A 16,728-nucleotide genomic window follows, 5' to 3' on the forward strand; every position below is an offset into this window, starting at 1 on the left:
GCAAACCTGCAATAGATTTCTTCAAAGTCCTTTTCTATTTGTCAGCAAATGTTTTGAATCCTGGATGAGATCCATTCCAGGTTTGCTGGATCATCCATTTTCACTGATAAACGTGTATCCTCTCCAGCCTTGGAGGGCTTTAATAAATCAGCTCCATTGTGAGAACCTTTGAGGGACAGTTAGGGACATGCCTATAGACTTTGCAAAGCGCTGCACTATATATGTTGATGCTATATAAATACAAATGATTGATAATAATAGTACAGTACTTAAGTTAGGTACTACATGTTCCTTTTTTTTCATTTGCAAATATTTGCAATGTTTTTGGAGATTTCTGGAGACTTACCCCCTTCTCCTCGGACCTGCAGATTCTTTACTACTGCAGGTATAGAACAATGTGGACTTGTCTTTCACGGGAACAGGTTGTAGCAGGTAGAGAAGATTTAATACAGTTGGAACTTTTTCCCTAAAGAAAGGTCGCACACATATTTAAAAAATCATTATGTTCATTCAATGCTAATTGAAGTCAGAAAGTAGTTTTAAAACCAATTTTAACAAATTTTCTCGGATCAGAGGTGTATAGTTCGTTCTGTGACTTTTCTAATATGTACTGATATTAGTGCTATATCATTACATTCCAATTCTCCGGCTTTCACAAGATGTTACACACGCACACAAGCTTATGTTTTGTAATTACCATGAATTGACAGTTTTGTTTCCTTTTGCTTGTACAAACCTTGTACGATGCAATATAAGCTTCCATTTTATTTGTTGCCATTTAGATGTTGAGATACGACAAGAGATATGAAGATTGATAGATAACTGTAGATAATCTTCTAGTCTACAGCAAAAAGAAAAATGTCAATGTTTCCTTTTAGGCAGCATTAAAAAATGCAGAGTGTAGGTGTTGAATGCTATGTATCATCTTGATGGATGTTCCGGCTTGGACTTGTTGTTTTGGGAAAGTGAAGTCGTGTTTTATTAAGGTTGGGTTTAATTTATAGCCGTTCATTTTAACCTGAATTTAGTTTGATCACAGCTTTTATTACAATACTTTGTCTGGATTCTATATTCTGAGATTGTCTCTTTGGGTTCTATTTAAAAAACAGGGAATCTGACATTCTCTCAAACGTTCCATGGGGAATCTGATTAGTGCCATTGAGCGACATAGGCCTGGAAGATTCCCACCAGGGAATATTTGAAGGAATGTCAGTTTCATGGTTTTATAAATAGTCCTAAATGTCTCGTTGGCACTGGAATATTACACACACACAATATTAGCATATATAGTATTTATGTGGATGGATCTTCTCAGTATTGAGTGCAGATGTTTCAGTAAAGAGATTACAAAGACATTTTGACCACTATGGCTCTATAAAACATGGTTTGTCGAGAGGTTTTGTGAGTTTGTCATGGAAGAACATACTTTACATACATCACCTCCAATGCCTGCAACCTCCCTCAGCAGTGCCGGCATCTTCCTTCTCTCTTCTTTAGGGTTTGGAAGCTTTGGCCATCTTGATTGGCCCCAGTAGCATAAATGAATGTTTTGGCATAGGCTAAAACTACAAACTAAGCATTGCAGTAAAACATCCTGAATCGGTAAATATGCAGAAAGGACACAGCATGTCTCTTCTAAAATACATTTTTTTTTGTTCCAATACTTTTGTAAGTTCTGGTTTCAGTATCCTACACAGAGTCCTTAACCTATCAAACGCTGATTGTGAGCCAGGTCTTATCCAACAACAGTACCTACAGAATAGGCACCAATTTAGGGGAAAACCTCTGAAGAACAGAGGCTGGTATAGTCACAAAAGGGGAAGGGGCTACTCCATAAATTTGCCCATGAATTTAGAATGGGATGTCCAACAAGCATACAGTTGTGATGGCCAGGTGTCCACCAATCCTCAGCCATATAGTATACATCATACTTTATATATATTCAAAATGAGAAGTGTAGAATCTTAATGGGTTCCTAAATATCCAGTTGCATCTGAAGATTTAAAATATTATTCCCATGAAGTCATCCTAAGCAAATCAGTTAGCTAATCAGGTGAATGATTTGGCCGTATATTTATTAACCAAGCTCGATGTTCTCATTTGTCAATTTTGTGATGAATCATACAAATTGTGGTTCTTCATTGCCCAGATTGCCCAATTTTAACATTCTGCCCAGAGCAGACGATCCTGTAAGCAAATAGTAAGGGGAAAAACTGTTCTCCGAATTCCATCATCACCAAAATTTTACAGCTTTTTTGGCTCTTTAAATTGTTTAATATCATAACTTCCCTTTATCATTTTCTTTTTTTTTATCACTTAATCCCATGGTTTAACTTTTAATCATTACAATGCTATTGGTAATTATTTATGGATTTTCATCCATAGTACGTGCTGATAATATTAAACATTTGTCATGTTAATTATATAGTTTCTCAATACCTGTATATTACCAAACAATACAATTGTACATGGTGACCACTGATCACCACATATGTGTCAGCCTCATTGGGTATAGAGAACAAATAACCCTGGATCTAATTGGATCTAATTGACTGATCTCCCAGGTTTTCCTTTCTGTGTGTCTCCACTGGGGAGATTCACCCTTTCTATTTGTCCTAACCTTTAGGTATTCCTTATTATTGGGGCTGAAGATAACAGAAAATACAAAATCTTACCTATAATGTCTCTAAACCGAATACAGTGACTACGTAGGGATTAGAGGATCACCTAGGGCAGTCTGGAAGCCTTATGATCCAACACTCCTAGAAATATCTATTTTCTTGCAGAATTGTATGGTAAATTGGTCCAATAAGCAGAACTTCTGAAAAAGTACACCTAAACATGACTGCCAGTCTGCTTTTCCCTATTATAGTAAATGGTTTTGACAAGGTCCTTTTTGCTTGTGCACAGAATGCTTGCAAAAAAAAATCATGGATTGTTTCCAGCACTAGGATGACCACACACTATGATATGTTTGGAAATAATGTCACTTTTGGAGAGCTGCCATTCTCTGCAGGTGATCTGTCTTGGAGGCCGGATGTGCGAAGGTGACCCAAGTGCCCTTTGGCACCTCCGCCTGCCAAGTGTTTGTGGTTACTCCTATGGACATGCATGGGGGAAGGAATGGATGACTTCTTCTTACACTGCATGTCTTGGGGAGGGTAGACAGGGATCAGAACAGGTTTTCATAATTGCCCCCTCCATCTCTTTCTGACTAGCAGGAATGAGAGCATTGTCCTAAAGAGGTTTGATAAGTTGAAGTCTACAGCCAACTTATATTGGTGACTTTTACACGCCTTTTTCTTTTTTGTTGCCCATTTTAATGTCTGGTGTAACAAAACTGTATTCAGCTAAACAAAGCACACACAGATTCCTAAAATAATTTGCTACAGTATTGTGTATACAGCAATAATGCAATCCTCATTCCTTGGCACCATTTTTGTGGCTTCCCATGGTCTTCCCAACCCCACCATGCCTGGTGATTTTCTCTTTACACCTTTGGGATAAAAATGACCACTTTCAGCTAGGAAACTAATGGTTTTCCCTGAGAGCGATTCTCCAGGTGAGAAGGAATGAGCAAGGAAAGGTGGTGAGGTATATTTACACTACTATATTCTGCCAACGGAGCCACACAACCACAGCCTAGCTGATTGTGTGACTGCGTGTGACCGATATCTCCTCACCCTGTTTAGACCCCACAAATACATATGTTTATATATATATATATATATATATATATATATATATAAAACACACAACATATGTTTTGGGCTTTTTGACATACATCATAAAATATATAAACACAACTACAATGTGAGTTAATAAAAGGTGCCATTCAATCTTAATGCAACGCGAATGTGCAAACACTAAATATACAAACCCACCTGCCCCATAGCATACAATTACACGTCAATAAAATATGTGCATTGTCTTGCAGTGTACTGGAAAAAAAAAATGTTTCAGGTCTATTTTATGGCCTCTGGATGCATGCATAAAATTATTGGATAATACAAAATGCATCAACATCCAAAAACATAGCTGAGGGACCTTGCATCTGTTCCATGTACAATGCACTTCACTCCCCTGTAGAAGCTGGTAACGTTAGTGATCTTTGCCTTTGACAAAGCAGACAATTACAGGCTTGGTCGTTCTTAAGATAAAGTGCTATCTACATGCTAAGAAAATAGTCATAAACAACATTTATCCTGAACGGAGCTGGACTCTAGAAATGTACATATTTGCAGCGATTTCCTTGTATATTTCTCTAGCTGTATATATAACGTCATACTTTAAACAACATGAAAACGGAAAACTTGCTCTCAAGGTTAAATATTTGCTATCCAATTTACTGTCTCACAGATCTTCACTATTCCACTGCCAAGTATTTGCAGCTCATAAATGGAACAATAGTGCTTTTTTATAGAGTTATTATAATGAAAGTCATTGTGTAGGAACCAACAGCAAAATATGAGCAGATATCACAGGAACGTCTTTACCAGAAATCTGTCAGAGGCAGCCCAGATTAATGGGTCGGATATTTACCACCCCCCCAACCATAGAATAGACTTATGTCATGTACAGAAATTGGATGGTCTTTCGATAATTTGATCAAAGTGACCATTATTCATGAAGTGGTGGTAAGGATAGGTCTAAAATGGCTTGAGTACCACTTTGGCAAAAAGTCCACAGCCTTGGAATGCCTGGACCTGGGGTTCATATATTTGTGTATGTGTACCAATGTTGTCTTTTGTACATTATTAGCTTTGCAAATATATGTTTGATAGTTTATTTATACCTATGCAGTCACTGATTCAAAGTAAAATCTATGCAGATATAAGTGTTGGGGGGGCTTTAACTTGATCTGTGAGTTATTATGAATCTGTTGTTGCATTGGACAATTGGTAAAAGCAGTTACTTGTGAAAGAAGACTCCTTTGGCAGCTCATGTCTGCTATTTTTTGTTCGGCACTTCAGCCTCCTTAAGGCTTTCCGCTATTTAAGGGGTCAGATGGTGATGTTTTCTACTATGTACAGTGGTCCTCTGACCCGTATTTTAATTCTGTAGAGAAAGGAGCCACAGCATATGGCAGGAGACACAGGCAAAGGACAATTTTGAAAGTGTTGAATCCCTAAGACACTGACAGGTTGCAGGAGGAAGGATAAAGCTGCATACACACTTGCAATAATTAACTTTGGAAACGAACGACTAACGACCGATCGTCTGATAGTTGTGAACAAAAAAAATGCACAGGGACTGCCCAATGATGCCGACGAATGGATCTGATTGAGTGACGATCGTTCACTATCTATTGTGTGTACGGTCATTCAGTGATTGTGGATGGTTCTGCAGTACACTCTCTCCTTTACATGTTCCTTCACTTCCTGCATCGTTCAAACGATCGTATCTAGCGTGTGTACATTATTGGTGGATTATTTTTGAACGATCGTATTGTTACATCATGTACAGAATTGTGCACAATACAATCGTTCACAATAATCGTGCATAATCGTTAGCCATTCGTTTTCTAACGATAATTATTGCAAGTGTGTTAATTATTGCAAGTGTGATAATTATTGCAAGAGATTGCAAAAGAGATGAGTAATATTCACATTGTCTCTTTTTGCAGAGATCTGTTTTTGTGACCCTGCTGTTCTTTCCATCTTATGGGAACCTTGGTGGTTATGTGCAAGGCTTTTGGCTCAACATATTTTCACCTTATAGCAAACCTACCTGGTAAAGTGTCCTCTTCTGGCAGCCACAACCCCCTTTTTGCTCCATTGCCACCTCTGGGAACATCTTTATTAGTTTAGATTTGGCATATTTAGCCATCTTGATTGATTGATTAGATTAGATTGATTGATTGATTAGAAGATGACGGAACTCCTGCCATTGCACACAGGAGTTATTGATTGTCATCACCTCTAAGTATACACTGAGCAGCTCGGCATGCCTAGAATATACACTGAGCAGATTTGCATGCCTAGAATGTACATGGAGCAGGTCATGCATGGCTCTATATTTACAGCAGGAAGAAACTTCTGGTAGACAGAAAAGGAGCTCCTAATCCAAAAGCCTACCTGCAAGCAATTTTTCTTCTTAAATTGGAATACAAAGAAATTACCCTCAATAGACTTGCCACACCGTCATTACTGTTAGGAGCAGAATCCTATTTTCCAAATAAGTATCTGAAATAGTTAAACTGACTTTGTTTCACTTTCCCTCGACTGTTGAACTCCTTTGTGCTACAGACAGCAGATTTTCACACACCAAAATACACCTGCACCAGTTGTGTGTACAAAATATTACCGTGGCGTGTTATTAAAAGTCTTGCCATTGAGTATAAATTTGTAATTTTTTCAGGTTTATTATTATACAAACATATAGTTATTATCGGAGACTCCTAATGTCTGGATGATTTGGAAATTTGGATAATATGAAAAGGTTAAAGCTCAATAAAACCCACCTTGCTTAATACAAGGATGCAGTCGGGTTGCCTTCATGTGTGTGGCAGATAATTTATTGGCTTTTCTCTGCAGCCTTTGATGAAGTGTCTGGGCTGGAAGGATGCCGGAGATGTGGACTGTTGCTTCCACGCATCTCCAGTTGTCTGAAGGCTCCTGCACACTGCTCCAATCACTCAATAGCACAGCTTGCAAAGCTATGTAATTACTTACGTTTAGTAGTTGTGGCCCTGTGACTCCCCACTGGGCAAAAGATTGGAAATGTGGACCTTTGCTCCTACACATCTTCATTGGTCTGCCACCACTCATGCAATTCTCCAGTATTATTAGGTACCGTAGTAGGTAAATATTATTGAGTACTGCTAATGGTTGTCAGGGGGCAATCTCAGGGGTGGACCAGCAAGTGAGTTTGCAGTTGTGGTCTTTGATTTCCCATTGGGCAGCATGATTGAGATGTGGACTGCTGTTCCTACTCATTTCTAGGTCCAGAGTCCCATGCACACTATTCCAAAAAGCCTCACTTTTCAGGGAGCTAAAATTAGTGAGCACTCTCATAGACTAAAAGCTGTTAAAGAGTTAAGGGGGAAATCTTAGGGGGCACACTAGCTTAAAAGATTGCCGTTGCAGTTCTGTGATTTCCCATTAGGCAGCATGTTGGACATGTGGACTGCGGCTCCAACACATCTCCAGTGGTTTGGTGCTCCCTACACAGTGTTCGGAGAGCAAGGGAAATATTGGCTAGCACTCTCCTTGGCTGATAGTTGTTCAGATGAAGTTTTAAGGGCAGATCAGCTAGGGATTTAGCTGTTGTGGCTCTGTGACTTCTCAACTCCCCACTTTGGGAATGTTGACCACTAATCCCACACATCTCCAGTGGACTGATGCCCCCTACACAGTGCTCCAGTCATCAGCTCTTCCTAGGTATCAAGATACATATTGGGGAGCTGTCTCGATAGATAATAACTCATAAGTTTTCCATTGTGGGTCTGTGATTCCCCATTGGGCAACTTGCTGGAGATGTAGACTGCTGCTCCTAAACATATCTAGTTGTTAGGGGACAGACCAACAAATGATTTTGCCACTGCAACTCTGTGACTCCCTATTCGGTAGTATGATGGAGATGCGTACTGTTGCTCCTACCCATCTTCTGTGGTCCATGCCCCCTGAAGAGCTCTCCAATCAACAATGCTGTTCAGAGAGAGAAAATAGTAATGACCACTTTAATTGGCTGATAGTTATTAGGGGGACAGTCCCAGGGGTGGGCCAGCTAGTGACCATTGCGGCTCTGTGATTCGCCATGGGGCAGCATACTAAAAATGTACACCCCTTCCCCTACACATCTCTCCTCTGATGCCTCTTACATGCCACTCCAATCAACAAGGCTTCTCAGTGAATTAGGTAAATAGTTTTTGGGGGCAGTTTCAAGGATGGGCCAGGTAGTGAATTTACAATTGCAGCTCTGTGATTCACCATGGGGCATCATACTGGAAATATGGACCTCTTCCCCTACACATCTCTTCTCTGACGCCCCTTACATGCCACTCCAATCAACAAGGCTTCTCAGTGAATGAAGTAAATAGTGGTTGGGGGCAGTTTCAAGGATGGACCAGCTAGTGAGTTTGCAATTGCTGCTCTGTAACTTTTGCTGTAAATTTGCTGCTGAATGTAACTGGAACATGGATTAGGTCTAGTGTATTATTACACAAAACATTTACCAAAAACTGAAGTTTCAGTGTTGGTTAGATGGTCATACATACATGTAGCAAGCCTTGTGTTTGCATTAACCATCTGTCTGTATGGTTTCCCTTTTCCGTCACCATGTAAGAATCAATGACCTGACCTCCCTGTTGCTTCATATAAACCCACAAGTAGTTTGATGTAAATATGACATTAAATGAACCAGTGAGAATTATTTCAAGATTGCCTAATCGACAGACGTTGTGTAGGCTTACAGCAGCGGCGGGGACTTTATGAGCTGTGTTATGGTTTATTTTAGTTAACAGAGTTGCTGTATCTTGAACAGAATATTTACAATGGCGAGACAAGTGTGTTATTTAAATAAGCGTGACCTCATCTTTAGGTGTGAGCGTTCCTTTTAAAGGGATGAGTGTTTGTGTGGCGTTACTGATTAATCTGCAGGTTTTGAAATTTACATTAAGTGTAGTCATTAAATAGAGTTGCGGTAGTTCATCGTTGGATAGGTGGAGTTTTGTTGAGTAAAGATTGCAGCTTTGGCTTCGGTAAACTGAAATGTCTCGGCTAAACTGGTTTACCAAATACAGAGATATAATAGTGCTTGTAGACTTGACTGAATGCCAAGCAAATATTTAAAAAAAGATACCATATGGTTCATTAAATTACATTATAGTGACTTAGTTGCTAGAATGAATAATAAAAAATGAATAGTTCCTGCAAAGAGAACAAATATTACTTCTTGAGCTCTTCTTCTTCTTCTTCTTCTTCTTGAGCCTTCTTACCGTTCTTCTTGAACCTTCTCCAATGGTCCGAAGTCCCCAACACACTGATCTAATCAACAGCACTGCTCTGGGAGATAGTGGTGAGCTATCTCCTTGACTGATAGTTGTTCTGGGGTATTCCAGCTAGTGCAGCTTTTCTCAACTTTTTTTTTACAATGGAGGAACCCTTACAATAACTTTCAGATCTCTGGGAACTCCTGCTAAAATTCCTATATCCACAGCTCACAGTACATTAGCATGATGGTCAGTGAGACGTATGCCTATTACATTTCTGGTCAATGGGAAGAATGTCACCCTTACAGATAGCCAAATAGATTATTGGTGCCTATGGTTATTGACCATGGGGGTCTAAATTGCTCATTGCTCATGGAACCCATAGCAACCTCTGGAGGAACCCTGAAATTCCACAGAACCCTGGATGAGAAACAATGGTCAAGGAATGGTCCTTCACCATGCTTCTTAGCTCTGTTGACCTCTCCATCACTACATACACATACAAAATCAGCTTCTAAACCTTTTTAACATGGGGGAACTCTTAAAATAACTTTACGGTCTATAGGGAACCCCTTCTATTACATTGCTAGCCATTGGGAAGAATGTCACTCTTACAAACAGCCAAAAACATTCATTGGTGTCTATTAAACTGACCTGAAAGGTACAAACTTCTCATTGGAAGCTCTAGCAACTTCTTGGAGAACCCTGGTTAAGATGATTGCCATCCGAGATGAACAAATATGCAGAAATCTAACGCGTGTCCGCCAACATTGTTCATAGATCTGCCCCAGCGGGCAGGTAAAGTGGGAATGACTGCTGTACGCTTCTTTGAAGAATTCCTGGATAAGTTATATTTTCTAAATACTAGGGGTATGTGCATTCTTTTTTTGAATATTGGTATGATTGCAGATCCTTGCAGTCATACAGTGTAAAACAGTAGCTTCAGCAGTTCAGTAATAAAGACCAGTCACCACTGCTCCCTTTACTTTCAGGTGACTGGTCTTTTATCCACCCCTTCTGTAGTTTTCTACAAGTGGCCTGTGGTGGGTGGACCTCCCTCCTACAACCCTGTCTGGTCCATAACGCAGTGATGATGTTGCTACTCCTTATACAAAGTAATAATAATTAGCAAATCATAGGCTATAGAGAAATATATTTTATCCATTTTGATCTATTTTGTATTCTGAGTAATTCCCTAAAGAGTAAACACACACAGTCTTATACAAGATTGGTAACTGTGGCACGTGGCTGGAATGTAATTCTTAAAGCTTATAATGTGTCATTTCTTCATTGCTTCCTGTATAATCTATCACATCTCAAAGCTTAAATAAAGGTTAGATTCCAATAAGTGGCTATTATAAACCTCTTAGTTCTGGTATTTTTTTTATGTCAGGTGCTCTGTATGTAAAAGTCAGCAAGGAGATTGTTCCAGGATCACCAGATTGCAAAAAGAAGGAAGAGGGGTGAATGGTGCAATACACCAATACTTGGATGAACAACTGAACTACTATCAGGTAGGTGTTCCTTATATGTATTAAAAGGTTTATCATAAATTTGGTTTGGCATGTGCTTTTGAAGGGTCACTTGATCCAAAGCTGCTATTCCATACCAGATGTATATTAGAGGGTGTAATTAGATCTAAAAGAATATTATTCAGTATTTATATAGTTCCAACATATTACGCAGCGATTTACAAAGTCCATAGTCATGTCAATAAAAGTCTCTCAAAGGTGCTCAGAATCTCAAGTGATACATCTGTTATACCAGTGGTCGACAAACTTTTGGTTGTCACAGACAACTAATTTCGTGGACTCCGGACCGCACATGCGTGGGATTCCATGTGTCACTCAAAGGGAAAGACACTTCCCCCAGAGTGATGTCCTGATGCCAGAACTTACACACTCTCCCATCGTAGGTCTTAGAGACGTGGTCCGCGGCTCTGGCCGGTGCACCCCCTCAGTGGGGTCCTTCTCCTGAGCCTGCTGGGGGGTGAACCGGCCAGAACCGTGGACCGCCAAAATTTTCTCAGTTGGCATCCGCCGGCCACTGGTTAGCGACCACTGTTTTATACAGCCTGGGATCAATTTTGGGGGGAAGCTAATTAACCTAAGGCCATGTTTTTAAAAAGTGGAAAGTGGAGTACCTGGAAGAAACCCACACAAACATGTTGTTGATGTAATTTCAAAAGCTGCTTTCAATCCTTTTAAATCTGCATCTTTCCTTAAAAAAAATCTGAAAATCCTGCCATGAAGGTCTTTATTCAGGCATTTCCTGGTATGGACTGCTATCTACCCATGCGTAGCCAACATGAGGACATATAGAAAGGAAGTGGCCATAAAAAGGTATTTGAAAATCAGTTAACTGAGATGCGACAAAGGATGAAAAAAGGAGAACAAAGTATCTAAAAAAAGACAACTGTCTACCACAAATTGGCTGTCTTTATATATATCCCTATGTAATATAGATCCAGTAATTTAATGTTCATTCCAGCAATGTTTTAAAATATCATTATGCACTTTTATTTATACAAGTAACCCCTAATTTGATAATCGCTGTTTATAGAACATTAATCACTGTTTAAATAATACTTCAGCAGATACTGCTATCCTCTAATACATAAGTATGTATCTAATAAGTAACAACCAGCAATACATGCAAGATATAAAATGCATGTTTTCTAATTATCTTCCCTATATTTATACATTTAAAAACCATGTGCCAAATAATTTAGCTGGTTTTTAATGTGAATATTTTTTCTGGATTTGCCTAGCATTATTATAATTTAATGATTTTTTTCTAATACCTTTATCATAATATTTTTCCTAATATATATCATTTTATGTTTGTATTGTATGTACTGTATGTTTTAGTATTTTTTTTACCCTAGAAGCACGCTTGAAATAATTTGGAAATCTTAGAGAACCCCTGTAAAAAGTAATAATTGGGGGTCAAGGAGAAGAATGGCTAGCATACTGGTGGACATTGAGTGAACCAAGTGGTGGTTCAGAATTTCACCTTTACAGAAAGCTAAGAAGAACGTTGGTGCCATGCTATTGGCTCTGCCAAGTGGCGTTGGATCCCAAAACTAGGTAGTCATCATCTGATGAACGGTCAACCAGAAACAGCTATAGAATCCCAGCAACCTTTAGAGCAGTGTTTCTCAACCATGAATCTTTGAAGTCCTAGGATTCCTCAAGAGATTGCCAGAGGTTCCTTAAACAATGAGAAAAGTATGATTCTTGGGCCAATTTAATTGACATCAATTATGTTTTTGGCTTTCTGTAACAGTGACATTCTTCCTGTTGACCACCATGCCAATGTGCTGTGACCTGTGGATATAGCAATTATAGCTGGGGTTCCCTGGGACCTGAAAGTTATTTTAAGGGCTCCCCCATGTTAAAGAGGTTGGGAAACACTGTTCTAGAGGAACCCTAGGATTCCATGGAACATGGCTGTTTTTTAGTATGTTTTATCAGTATTACTTTTACAGTTTTAGTGTTACACAGATATCCTGATGAAGTACTACACATTGCATTGGTGATGTTTTATTTATTTAAGTAAATTGTATCTGTATAGAGATACAGTAGAAGACTTTACATACTTGTCTTTCCGTTTCGTCGAAAGGGCTTCCTTCACTTCTGTCTATCTGGTGCAAAGTATTCCCTTGTTGGGCCCCAGTCAGATGACCTGACTTCCCAGACCACCACCCATCACTCATTGTGGTTCCTCTTACCGCTCATATGTACTGTTTTGACATAACAGTCCCCAGGAGGAACCACGGCAAGTGACTGTGAAAGCAGCCACCATTCAACCAGGACACTACTGAGGAATACTTAAAGCCAGAAATGAAGGAGAGACGTTAGAAGAAACTGGCCACCAGAAATGTAAGTATATGATGTCTTCTTTTGCAAGATTGCCTTTATACACCTGCCACTACTTTACACAATCGTTGTAAGGTAACGTCTCTCCATAAGGGCAACTCACGGAACAAGAAACCTCAACTTTACATCTATTTTAATGACTCCTTTGCAACTTCTGTGTCACAAGGCCCCCAAAAGCAGTATTTGGCTTTTCATATATTGGTTTTTCTTAAATTGCATTATGATTGTACTCTGTGGTCAGTCTTGTTGCAGATCATAGACTTGTCTCTAGCCCATGATATTGCAGACACATGACGATGCATCCTTGGAATGGAAAGCTGGAGACATCTGACTGACGTTAGATTGTTAGACAAAGCAGAAGTGGGTCATGTACGGTGAAATCTGGAAAGAACACGGTTGACAGGGCACTCGACAGCCTAATAAATAAAAATAGGGAATTTGAGAACAGACAAGTTTTGTAATGCTCCAGTTTCAGCCACAAACAGACAGGAAGTTTAACACTGGGCAGGAAACTTTCTAGTATTATGTTGTCATTCATGAGAACAAAAACATAACCCACAACGAAATTCCCCGTCCAATTTCAGGAGAATTAATGATATTAAATATGTTTCACTGTTCACATAGTTTCTGGAACTATAGGTTACTATATTATATAACATTCTTGGCTCACCAGTGTTAAAATATTGATTAATACGAAGGTGCAGGTGTCCATCTCAACTGCTACAAAACCATGTGGACAAGACTGATAGAATAAATAACATATAAAACATATGTTCTCCTTAACAGCAGAACTAAAATTAGTGGTTGGGGAGCTTCTGCCATAATTAGCAAATATGCACAGCATGCTTTCTGATTATGGCAAATACTTGCCCATGTGCAGCTTCCCTGCAGAGATGACAGGTCCAAGACCTATCTTTACTGCATCCTCAATAGGTACTGGTCCACGGAAGACTTCCGTGAAGATGGTGACCACTGACCACTGATGATGTGCATGTACAGGACTTACATTGTCCCTGGCAAAGCCTATCTCTACACTACATGGTATATGTTCCATACAGTGCAGAGCCTAAATAAAAAAACCACCAGGAGCCAGGAATTTATTTTTGACAAATGAGACATTGCATATCTGTTTTGTCAATTACTACTACCTCCTGGTGACTTTTTGTTTTCTGAGTTTAGAGCCGCTTTAAGAGGAAATTATCTGTGTACAGTTCCTGTGCCAATGATTTCCACTCACTCTCATGCTCGGCTGCACCTCATAATGCATGAAATCCAGAATGTACTGCGGAATAAATAATACTTTATTACCTATGCAACCTTGAGTAAAATACATTTTACAATTTCTTGTTAGCCTTTCACCCAAGCTTTTTTTATTTTATCACAGAAATTTAAGCACGTCCGATGTCAAAGATTTCTACAACTTTTATTACAGTTATAAAGGATCCAGACTCCATTCAAAGATTGTTTTTGGTCTGAGAATGATCTGAGAATCTATATTTAGACAGGAATCTGCTATATTCAGATTACTTTCTTCCATATTTACACTGCATTTTTTTATATTTAGCCCACTCTATTATACAGTTGGAAATGTTATTGCCTGGTCTGAAATCTATGAGAGTTTATATTTTCTGCTCAATCATTTACTTGTGTTTTCATTGCCTTTAGATTAACATAATTAAAGTGAGGAGATTCATACAAAAAAAAAAAGAACTGAATCTGATTAGATCTAGAATTCATATATATTTTTTGATGGCTTAGATTTGAAATCTGTTATTTATTTATTGGCAAAGCCAACCCAGTCAGTGGACATCAACGTGTGCTGTCAATGCCCGTCGGATAGATTGGCTTAGCCATATGCTATACCTTCCAATGTGATACTACAATGAAAGGTGGATGTGTGTTGGATGCTCTTGTTTTTAGATAGTGGTAATTGTGTTGATCCCAGGTTATAAAGGTTTTATATGCTGATACCGGTGAACATTGACAGCTGTCAATGTCCACCTCCTGAACTGACCGAGCCATATGCTAAACCTGTCGTTGGCAATGACTAGTACGGCTCAGCCTACCCAGCTAGGCTGCATGTATGTAAAAGCCAGAGACCAGTGTTGGGCACTTTTGCCTGTGGGATACCCAAATTCAGAATTTGAACTCGAAGAGCTTTAATTCCAAGATCTGATCCAAGGTCCGATAGCTCAGATCCCAGCTGGAAGCTACTCCCTTCAGAACTATCCAAACACCACCAAATAGAACTCAAGGACTCCAATGTTTCTTTATTTTAGTTAGTTTTGCCTTAATACATTTGCTGATCAAAGCATTATCCATTGAAAACTTATACAGATCAGTATGCATGCTGAACAAATAGGATTGACTTTAAGGTCACGGAAAAAAAAACTTTATAGGTACTTGGTGTGTGGTTCCTTTTGGAATTTCTTGCAGCTTCAGGTGGATTTTTTTGCAAGTGAAACTCCAGAAATATTATGGGTAGCTTAAGAGCTTTGTGTCTGCAGAACTGTAAATTAAGGGATTGCCCAGTGTGTTCCCAACTGTGTAATGCTGCAGTGAAGGGTCATGTGGGTTGTTCAAAGCATTGACATATGTTTGAGGTCAGTTAGAAATGAGTAGACTGTACCCCAAAATACACATGGAATGTGTTTTACCAACATACTTCAACTTTTGTGGTAATATGTATGCAAAGCCTCGAGGAGAGCAGCCTAGCCCAGTGTTTCTTAACCAGGGTTCCATGGAAGCCCCGGGGTTCCTTGAGTAATGAGCAATTTGTGCCTCTTTGGTCAGTTACCCCTGACCCCAATGATCTATTTGTCTATCTTTAAGGGTGCCAATATTTCTACTGGCCAGCAATGTAAGAGGCATTTATCTTATTGCCAACCAGGCTATTGTACAATGAACCGGGCATATCAAAAATATTGGCACTGGTTTCCCAAGACCTGAAAGTTAATACAAGGGTTCCGCCATGTTACAAAGGTTGAGAAATGCTTGCATAGTCACTGCAATCTGTAGTTTTATTTTCATTCAGAAAGTTGTATAACTTCTGTACGTCCTTTATAATAACCTATATACGGTATGCAAATATATTTTGAATAGTTTATAATATGACCATAAAAGGGAGGCAATAAAATGATTATCCGTATATTGTTCCTTGATGTTCTTGTCACCTTTATAGTAGACTTACGTGTAACTCTGCACTACAGGGTAATGTTCCAACCTGTACTAAATAAACATCACAGGGGAAATTTGATCTGTTGTAGGAAGGAAACACGTTTTTACTAATTTATATAGAGCTTTGGCTTCTCATTCAAAACATATGTGCTGTAGAACCTAAAGATAAGTACATGTCCACTTATAGTTTTCTGGACTCCCCTGCACAATCTTAAAAATACCTGTTGATCCTGACAATGAAATTCATCTCTTAAAGCACTCTGTGATAGGGTGGCAATGATGCTGCCTGGTCCTGAATTTGGAGCAGAGTTGTCACTCTCATGTAGGCTGTAGGAAGAATTGTTGCAGGGGGTGTGGTTATCGGTAGATTCACGAGCCTATTGCTTAATATGCACTTGGCCACGCCCAGTTCTGCCCACTGTTTTATAGATTGACAGCTGTGCCTCTGCTGCTTAAACCCTCCCACTGTGAGCTGCAGTGTCTGGGAAGAGGAATACGAGAGACAGAATTTGGCTTAATCAGGAAAGGTAAAGGAACATTTTTGTGGAGTTTATGGGGATTGTGCTTCACATTGTAACTCGATAACACATAGTAATTCATCTATACAGCAAGTGAAATATAATTATAGTTTTCATACCAGCATTCATTATGAGCACTAGATTACCCTATGTACTAGACTAAACTAATATATATATATATATATATATATATATATATATATATATATATATATTTATA

General features: G+C 39.0%; 1 protein-coding gene across 1 annotated transcript in view; it reads left to right on the top strand.

The window, feature by feature from the left end:
* The window catches only part of EHF (ETS homologous factor), a 50,085-nt gene that overhangs the window by 2,586 nt on the left and 30,771 nt on the right, over positions 1-16,728 (top strand). The window contains exon 2 of the mRNA XM_072421557.1: positions 10,326-10,446. The gene's annotated coding sequence lies outside the window, so the exon portion shown is untranslated. The remainder of the gene's footprint in view (positions 1-10,325; positions 10,447-16,728) is intronic.

This window comes from Pyxicephalus adspersus, chromosome 9, assembly GCF_032062135.1.
Source record: "Pyxicephalus adspersus chromosome 9, UCB_Pads_2.0, whole genome shotgun sequence".
NCBI lineage: Eukaryota > Metazoa > Chordata > Amphibia > Anura > Pyxicephalidae > Pyxicephalus > Pyxicephalus adspersus.